The sequence below is a fragment of the Calidris pugnax genome, unplaced genomic scaffold (genome assembly GCF_001431845.1).
Source record: "Calidris pugnax isolate Ruff unplaced genomic scaffold, ASM143184v1 scaffold209, whole genome shotgun sequence".
In the NCBI taxonomy this organism is placed as follows: Eukaryota; Metazoa; Chordata; class Aves; order Charadriiformes; family Scolopacidae; genus Calidris; species Calidris pugnax.
Window position 1 is genome coordinate 3,199,021 of NW_015090978.1, and position 7,359 is coordinate 3,206,379.

Here is a 7,359-nt window from a genome sequence, read left to right on the forward strand (position 1 = left end):
GTGTGTGTGGGGGGGGTTCTTCCTTTTTTTTTTTCAATTTGGCCAGGTAACCTGGCAGACCCATTCCTTCTCCCCATGAAGAATTGGTTACTGATTCTTTCTTAACACAACCAGACTGCAGTCTGAATTTTTTGAAAGAGTGATCATAGCTGAGTATCAAATGAGAGAGAAGGGTATCATTAACTGTGAATTTTTCTTTTTCAATAGTTCTTCTTTTCCTTTCTTATATCCCTTATTTTCTACTGGAATTTGATTAAATTGTGGAGTGGCTTATCTATTCTCATAATTCTCATCCATTCCAATTCACCAAAGGAGAAAGGGAGGATCTTATGATCTTTGCTGGCTGAAAAGATATTTATTTAAAAAAAAAATTATTTTGATAAAAGATTTTGATGAATGGTCTTTAAGCAGTAATTTCCAATGCATATATAATGATCAATTCTGCATTTCTTAGCTCGCAGATCTTACTGTTGTCTTTATTGTCATCTGTTTTGTCCTGTCCTTGCTAGTTTCTATTACAGATTTTGTTAGTCTTGAGGAAATAATTTTATCTTTTAACATAAAATTCACCCTTTTGTCTCATGGTCTCTTAGTACTGGATACATCCAGAATGTTGGAACATCCGCTTTCAGAGCCATGGCCACCCAAAACCAGCAAATACCATGAGGCAAGGCCTCAAAAGGTGTTTTATTTGCATAAGTCATATTATTTTTTTTTATTTTTTTTAAATTATTTTAATGATAAAACAATTTTTCCCTAATAACACCTGGTTTTGGGAAGATAGTTATCCTTGGTGGATAAAGGATTACTGGTCATCTGGTTTTGGTATTAAAAATGATGGTGAGCATAAAAACGGTTATGAGAAAAAATTATCTAAGGATAATCCCACTGAACAAACCTTTTTCAACTGAATTAACCTCCTCCCAAATTCTTCAAATTAAGTTTTCTTGGAGACTGTTTAGAAACAAAACATATCTCAACTATTTGATTCCATTACTGAACAGTCACAAGTCTGTCATGTATTACAGAAGATAGAACAAAGTTGTCAATGTTAGTTGTATAGATGGAATTGTACCTAGGACATACTAGCATAATCTATTTTTAATATTTCCAATGACTTAAAAGTACAGAATAATTCAGATGGGAAGGAAACCTCAGGAGGGTGTCTTACCTAACTTGCTGCTCAAGGCAATGTCAATATTGAATCTACACCACATTGTTCAGGGTCACTTTCCAAGGATGAAGGCTGGAGAACCTTTCTGGACAACCTGTTCCAATGTGCAATTATCATCACAGCAAAAAATATTTCCACTACTTTCAGATTTCTATACTGTTATGATGTTTTGTATATTCGTATCGCACACATCCTAGAAAGGCTTTGGCTGTAAAGGAAGCATTTACCATATTATAATGTTTTATGAACTCATTCTTGTCACAGGGATTCACTTCAGTAGTACAGATCAGGTTTATTTACAGGCTTAGGGCAGATACAATATCAAATTAAAGAATCCAGTTTTTTTTTTTGACAGAAATTCTGTAGGTACTATTCTGTGATTCTTAATTGCAATTTAATGTCATGAAAATAACATCATGAGATACTAGATTCCATAAAAAGTCTAATAGAAACTGGTCAGATAAAGAAAAATTCTTAAGAATTTTCTATGATTTTTATTCTGACACTATGCTTTTGAAAAAGATATATATATAGTTGGGTTTATTTCCTACGACTTTCCAGTTTTAATATTTTCTATATCAGAAGAGCTCTGATTGAAACAGAATTTTCTTTGGCACAAGAAGCCATTGGAGCGTACAAAGAGTAGTCTGAAGCAAAAACAGATCAAAATGAAACAACGCAAATAAAGAATATAAATTGACTGACTTAATACAAAACTCTTAACTTTTAAGCTGTGGCAATGTATGATTTTTTTAATTTTTGTTTTGAGAAATCAAGAAAGGATAACATTGAAAGCCATTCATAGATTATTTCTTGCTCACTTTAAGGCTAGTCAACAATATGTAAGCTTTAAGACTGGAGTCTTTCTACCCACCTTTCTTTGTCTCCCATTCATAACTCAGTTACTTTCCACTCAGTCTTTTTTTATTGACAGTCCTTTGTGCACCCTTACCATAATACTTTCATTAAAGGGTCTTATACTTCATAAGAAGAGAGGCACAAACGAATCAACACTTTCTACACTCATGGGGGGCTGTGGGGCAGGAGGAAGTGTGAGGGAGACTGCTCCCATCAGCCCAACTACAGATCCCTGCTTCCAGCTTCACATGAATGCATCACAGCTCAAAGCCCTGCCAAGGATGGCAAAGCAAAACAGCAATTGCAGGAGCACTAAACAGGCTGGCTGATGGATTGTCCTTTTCTACTATTTATAACTTGACAGAGAATATTTTCTCATTCTCTGTTGCTTTGTCTACACACATAAGGTGTGGGGTTGGATTTACTGGAAGGGTTAGTCTTCACTGGTCCACTGCTCATTCGGTAGTCTTTATGTTGTCAATATCTCAGCTACTACAGCCTATGCCAGTCTGTAATTCACCCTGATTATTTCCATGTTTTCCATTTTAAATTTCTCCAAAGAAGAAAAAACACATATATTTACCTATTCCCGACAAGCCACAATAAGAAAACATAGCTGCTGAAATTTCAGAGAAAGTATTGGTTAGTGGATTTCTTTTTCTGTTTGTTTGAGGCAGATTTCTGTATAATTTCATCAAATAAACTCCTTGAAAACTCAGCTAAATTTTGTTTTGGACTTAGATTGGATTAAATGAGGTCAAGGTCTAGCACACTAGTACATATACAAATACTCTGTAGTTGTAAACCCAGAGAGAGTCTATTATATTGACTCAAGCAGGAGGAAAAAATCACTTTGTGAAATTCAGACTGAAAAACAGTCATCTTCTCAAGTAACGGTTTGAAGGAGAGGCAATTAAACTTCCTTAATCCAAAGAATATGATTAGAAAAATAGACCAAGTCTTGGGGGTGCAAAAGCTCTTTTTGATTTCTGAAACAGAAGCTGGGCAAAATATCCTGCTATCATTTCTGACATAAGGAAGAGTCTCTGTGCTCCAAAAGTTGTCCTGTTGGTCTAATAGAAGGCTTAGCTCTGATTGTAAATCTTCGCTGCTCATAGCATCCCAAAGTATGCTGCTACTGTCTCTTAACGTGGACGGATTAAAAACCAAACCAAATCAAAGAACCAAAAACCAGCCCTCAGATAATATGAAGGAGGCATCTCCTTGCTATAGGAACAGCTGTTAAAATACCTTGATACATTGGTACCAATACTCCTCAACACCTCAGGTCCCTTTGGCTTTTTTAAAAAAACACTTTCCATAAAACTTGTTCTAAAATTGCTACGAAAAGCGCTTCTTTAGCACTGCAAACATTTCAGGATTTTCTTTCTTTTAAGATAATAATTCAAAGTGTTCAGTTGAGCTACATGTTCTACTTTTTTCCCCTACATTTTCTGCTTTGTTGTTGCATTAAAAATTAATCATACTTCATATAATCATCCTCAATTTAGATTTGGATTGCAAAATTAATGCCATGTGAGTATCTGTGAAGGAGCTAGAATAACCACTTACAGGCAGTTAGTGATTTACAGAAGTGATTCTTCTGGCTGTAAAGCCAAGGGCTTGAAGGCTTATCTTCAGTATTTAACTTCGTGTCTTAATCTAGCCAAAATAATCTCTCCTTGCCACTAGCTAACTATCAACTGAAAGATAAAACATGTCAGTGAAAAACAGCCAGATTAATAAAACAATAAGGAATCTTAAAGCTTCTTATTAAAAGCATATTTTAAAATCAAACCATGAAAAATAGAAAATGCTCTTTAAAAATATAAGAAATAATTCGTCTTGACAGTTTGATAATAATTTTCTTTTTCATTAGACTTTCAGAGGGTCTGAGAAATATGCCAAATATTTGCCGTTTTCTTTTGATCTCCAATAATGGTTTTAGAAGGATGGATTAATATGAACCTTTACTGTAAGGTTCTTGATTTCTTTCTGATCTTAAAGAACAGAAAGTAAGTACATGAATGCATATAAACACACTACACAGAAAGATACAATTTCTCCATAATTATATACGTACAAAGTAGCAGAAAGGATATGGGAAAAATACATGCTGGTGTAATAAGTCATCTAATTCTGTTTGGGGTGGATGGACTGTCCCATGCTGAGACAGAGTACTGAAAAAGCCCTCAGTTGCAAGCATTATATGTTTTTAAGAATGCTCTTGGTGATTCTCAGATTATTCTCCTCCTCTGTCTCCCTGGCGTAGCTCCCTTTATCCATCAGCACAGCAGTGATTATTTTTTGGGAACGCGGCCTGGAAACTTAAAACCCTTTCACAGAAGAATCACACTTTCAGAATTATAAAGAATGAACCTCAGCTATAGAATAAATCCTCTAATCTGATACCTCATGAACATACTCATTATAACAACTACATATTGGTGTAATACAGTTATTCAGATGGAAATGGGCATGCAGTTGCATTCCCTATTGTTAGAGGTGGCTGTAGATGACCTAGAGATCTCTCCTACAAGTTGATCCACTTACAGGAAAGATATCAAGTTTTATGTGAATTAGAAGAGAACCTAATCTTTGTTGTTTCCTAGTCTGGCCCATTTATAACAGGCTGTAGTAATATGCAAAAGGAAAGGATAACAGAAGTGTAAGATAGTGGCATCAAAGAGAGAAACTGAAACAAGATTTTTGAAACCAACCCCGGAAAGTGTATTATCTTGATTAATTGTTAAAGGCTGGCTTTGTTACGTTGCTGTTTTGGCATGCAACCCTTCTTAGTGCTATGGCTGCATCCCTTACTCAACTGCAACGCACTCTGAAATTGCTACACAGCAGCGCACATAAGTGTGTTTGCATGTGCATACAGGGTGTAGTCTACAGAGATGGCCCTTCTGGGAGGAGGTCAGGGGCTGCCCTGTACCAAACACAGTCATTCCAGTTGGCCCCAACAGGCCCACAACAGAACATAGCTGAGCCCATCAGCCAAACTAGTGGCACCTCTGAGAAAACATATTTAAGAAAGATCAGAAAACATCAGACAGGCAGAGAGGAGGGAAAAAGAAGAGGGGAAAAAAGGGAGAGAGGATGAGATAAAGTGGACACAGCACCAAGCTTAGATGGGTAGGTGGAGATGCTCTATGGTGAATCAAATATCCATACTGCAGCCTCTGCAGGATTGCCATATTGCAACCTTTGGGCATTTCCTGAAGCAACTGCAGCCTGCTTGAGCAAGGGAAAAGCGTGAAGAAGAAGGTGTGACATTGAGAAACTGTCATGGACTGACCATAATTCTCCATTCCCCATTCCCAATGGGCTTTTTGAGGTGGGTAGAGGAGTTGGGAGTGTAGAAAGGAACTTGAACCTGGGAAAATGGGGAAGGCAAGCTTTTTTTTTAAATGTATTCCTTTTTTCTTTTTTTTTTCCCTAGCTACCTGAATCTATTTTAATTCAAAATCATTGAATCCACTTTTCCCCAAGTTGAGTCTGTTTGGCCCAAGGCAGTAATTGGTAAGTGATCTCCCCGTCTTTATCTCAACCCACAGGCTTTCTCATGTTGTTTTCTCACTCTGCCCTGCTGAAGAGCGGGATAGAATGAGTGGCCTGGTGGGCATTTGACTGTTATCAAAGGTTAACTCATCACAGTATGATATACATACATGTGTCTCATGAATTTGTGTTCACTGGTAGATCCTAGTAAGTAGAAGAGAAACTTGTTTCATTTGTTCTAATGGTGAGACGAAAATGGATTTTACTTTTGATCTATCAAGCTCTACCACAGTCATGATGCCTTGGCATGCCAGGATTTTCTCACCAACTACAAACACCATAAGCTCTTTCGATTACTTTGTCAAATTAACACATCAAGATTGAGTTTTGACTTTTTTATCCTTGTTGTCAGATTAATGTGATAGTAAAAATCTATTACGTTTACTGTCTTGAATAGCTGAATTAGGTTTTTAAAAGATAAAACAGGAAGCTGCATGATGCTACATGATGCATGAGTATGAAGTACCTTAGGGATAGGTTAATATTTAATACTGGTCTGAAGTTAATGTTTAGATTCTAATTATAGTTTGAATTACTGAAAACATGGGTTCAGCCAAGTACCAGCAGCTGCAAAACCTTTCTCAATACTCAGGCTAGTGAAGAAGTGATCGAAAAGGGCTTTATTTTAGGTACTTCTTACACTGGAACTGGAGAGAGCTGCATAGGACTGGTCATAATTTTGGCTATTATGATTCAATACCAGCTGGAAATTAGGAAGTGGTTAATTAAGGCAGTGTTATAGTCCTGGATGTTCACAGTGGCAGTCCAAAAGAAGTAGGTTGTTTCAGGTGAGCATGCTGTGTACAGAAAAAGTAGCCTGGGCCATCTCTTCAGTACTTTTAAGTTTCTGTTTAATTTGGCAGAGTTTAGGGCTAGAATGGCAATAGCAATGTCATCTTTCTTATGAAGAGGTAAGGCAGTCATAATATTCTAAGAATCTGCCCTCCCTGACCTGGTGAATAAGGATGCAATATTCCTATCTATGTCCTAGTGAGACCAGAAGTTATTAACACCAGATGAAGCAGCAGCACCAAAACAGAGCTATTCCACTCTACAACTCCTGATAGCCTAATAACTTACTATCTTCGCACAGCATCAAGCTAATATGGACTTTGTGTTCTAAGTTAAATTAATCCTTTGTGCAACTGATGTACAGCAACTACAATCTGCTGTTTGTGGTCTGAGGATTAGAAAACAAGCTCTACAGGCTTCTGGTTATTTTTGTGCATTCCAATATGTACTTAACAGTAAGACCCTATTACCAGAAACGTCAAATTATTGTATGGTATTTCTTGCTCATTCTGTGCAAGACTATATTTTACAGATATGCATTATGCAGGATTTGTTCACAATTTCAGTAGCAAACTGTGTAAAAAAGATGCTAGATTGCCAATAAGGAAAGACCAACCAAAATGAAATTCTGTTTAAGAGAAGAATATTTGGCTTTCGCTATCTTATTTCACCAAAAATAAAACAAAAAATTCCACATTATATTCCTGCTGGACAGTGCCTGATGTATTATAAATGATCTCTCCTTTTTATTAATGAATCCTGACAATTTCTTCAGACTTAGACGCCAACCACTGCTGCATGTTCTGCTGATCAGTCTGTCATTAAACTATTTCAGCCCTGAAGTTCTGTTGAATAATTTTGCTAGACTTGAAAGGTTACCTGAAAGTAAAAACTGTGACGAATGTGAAAAAAAAAAAAAAAAAAAAAAAAAAACCTTAGGAAAAAAAAAAATATCAATGAAAAAAAAA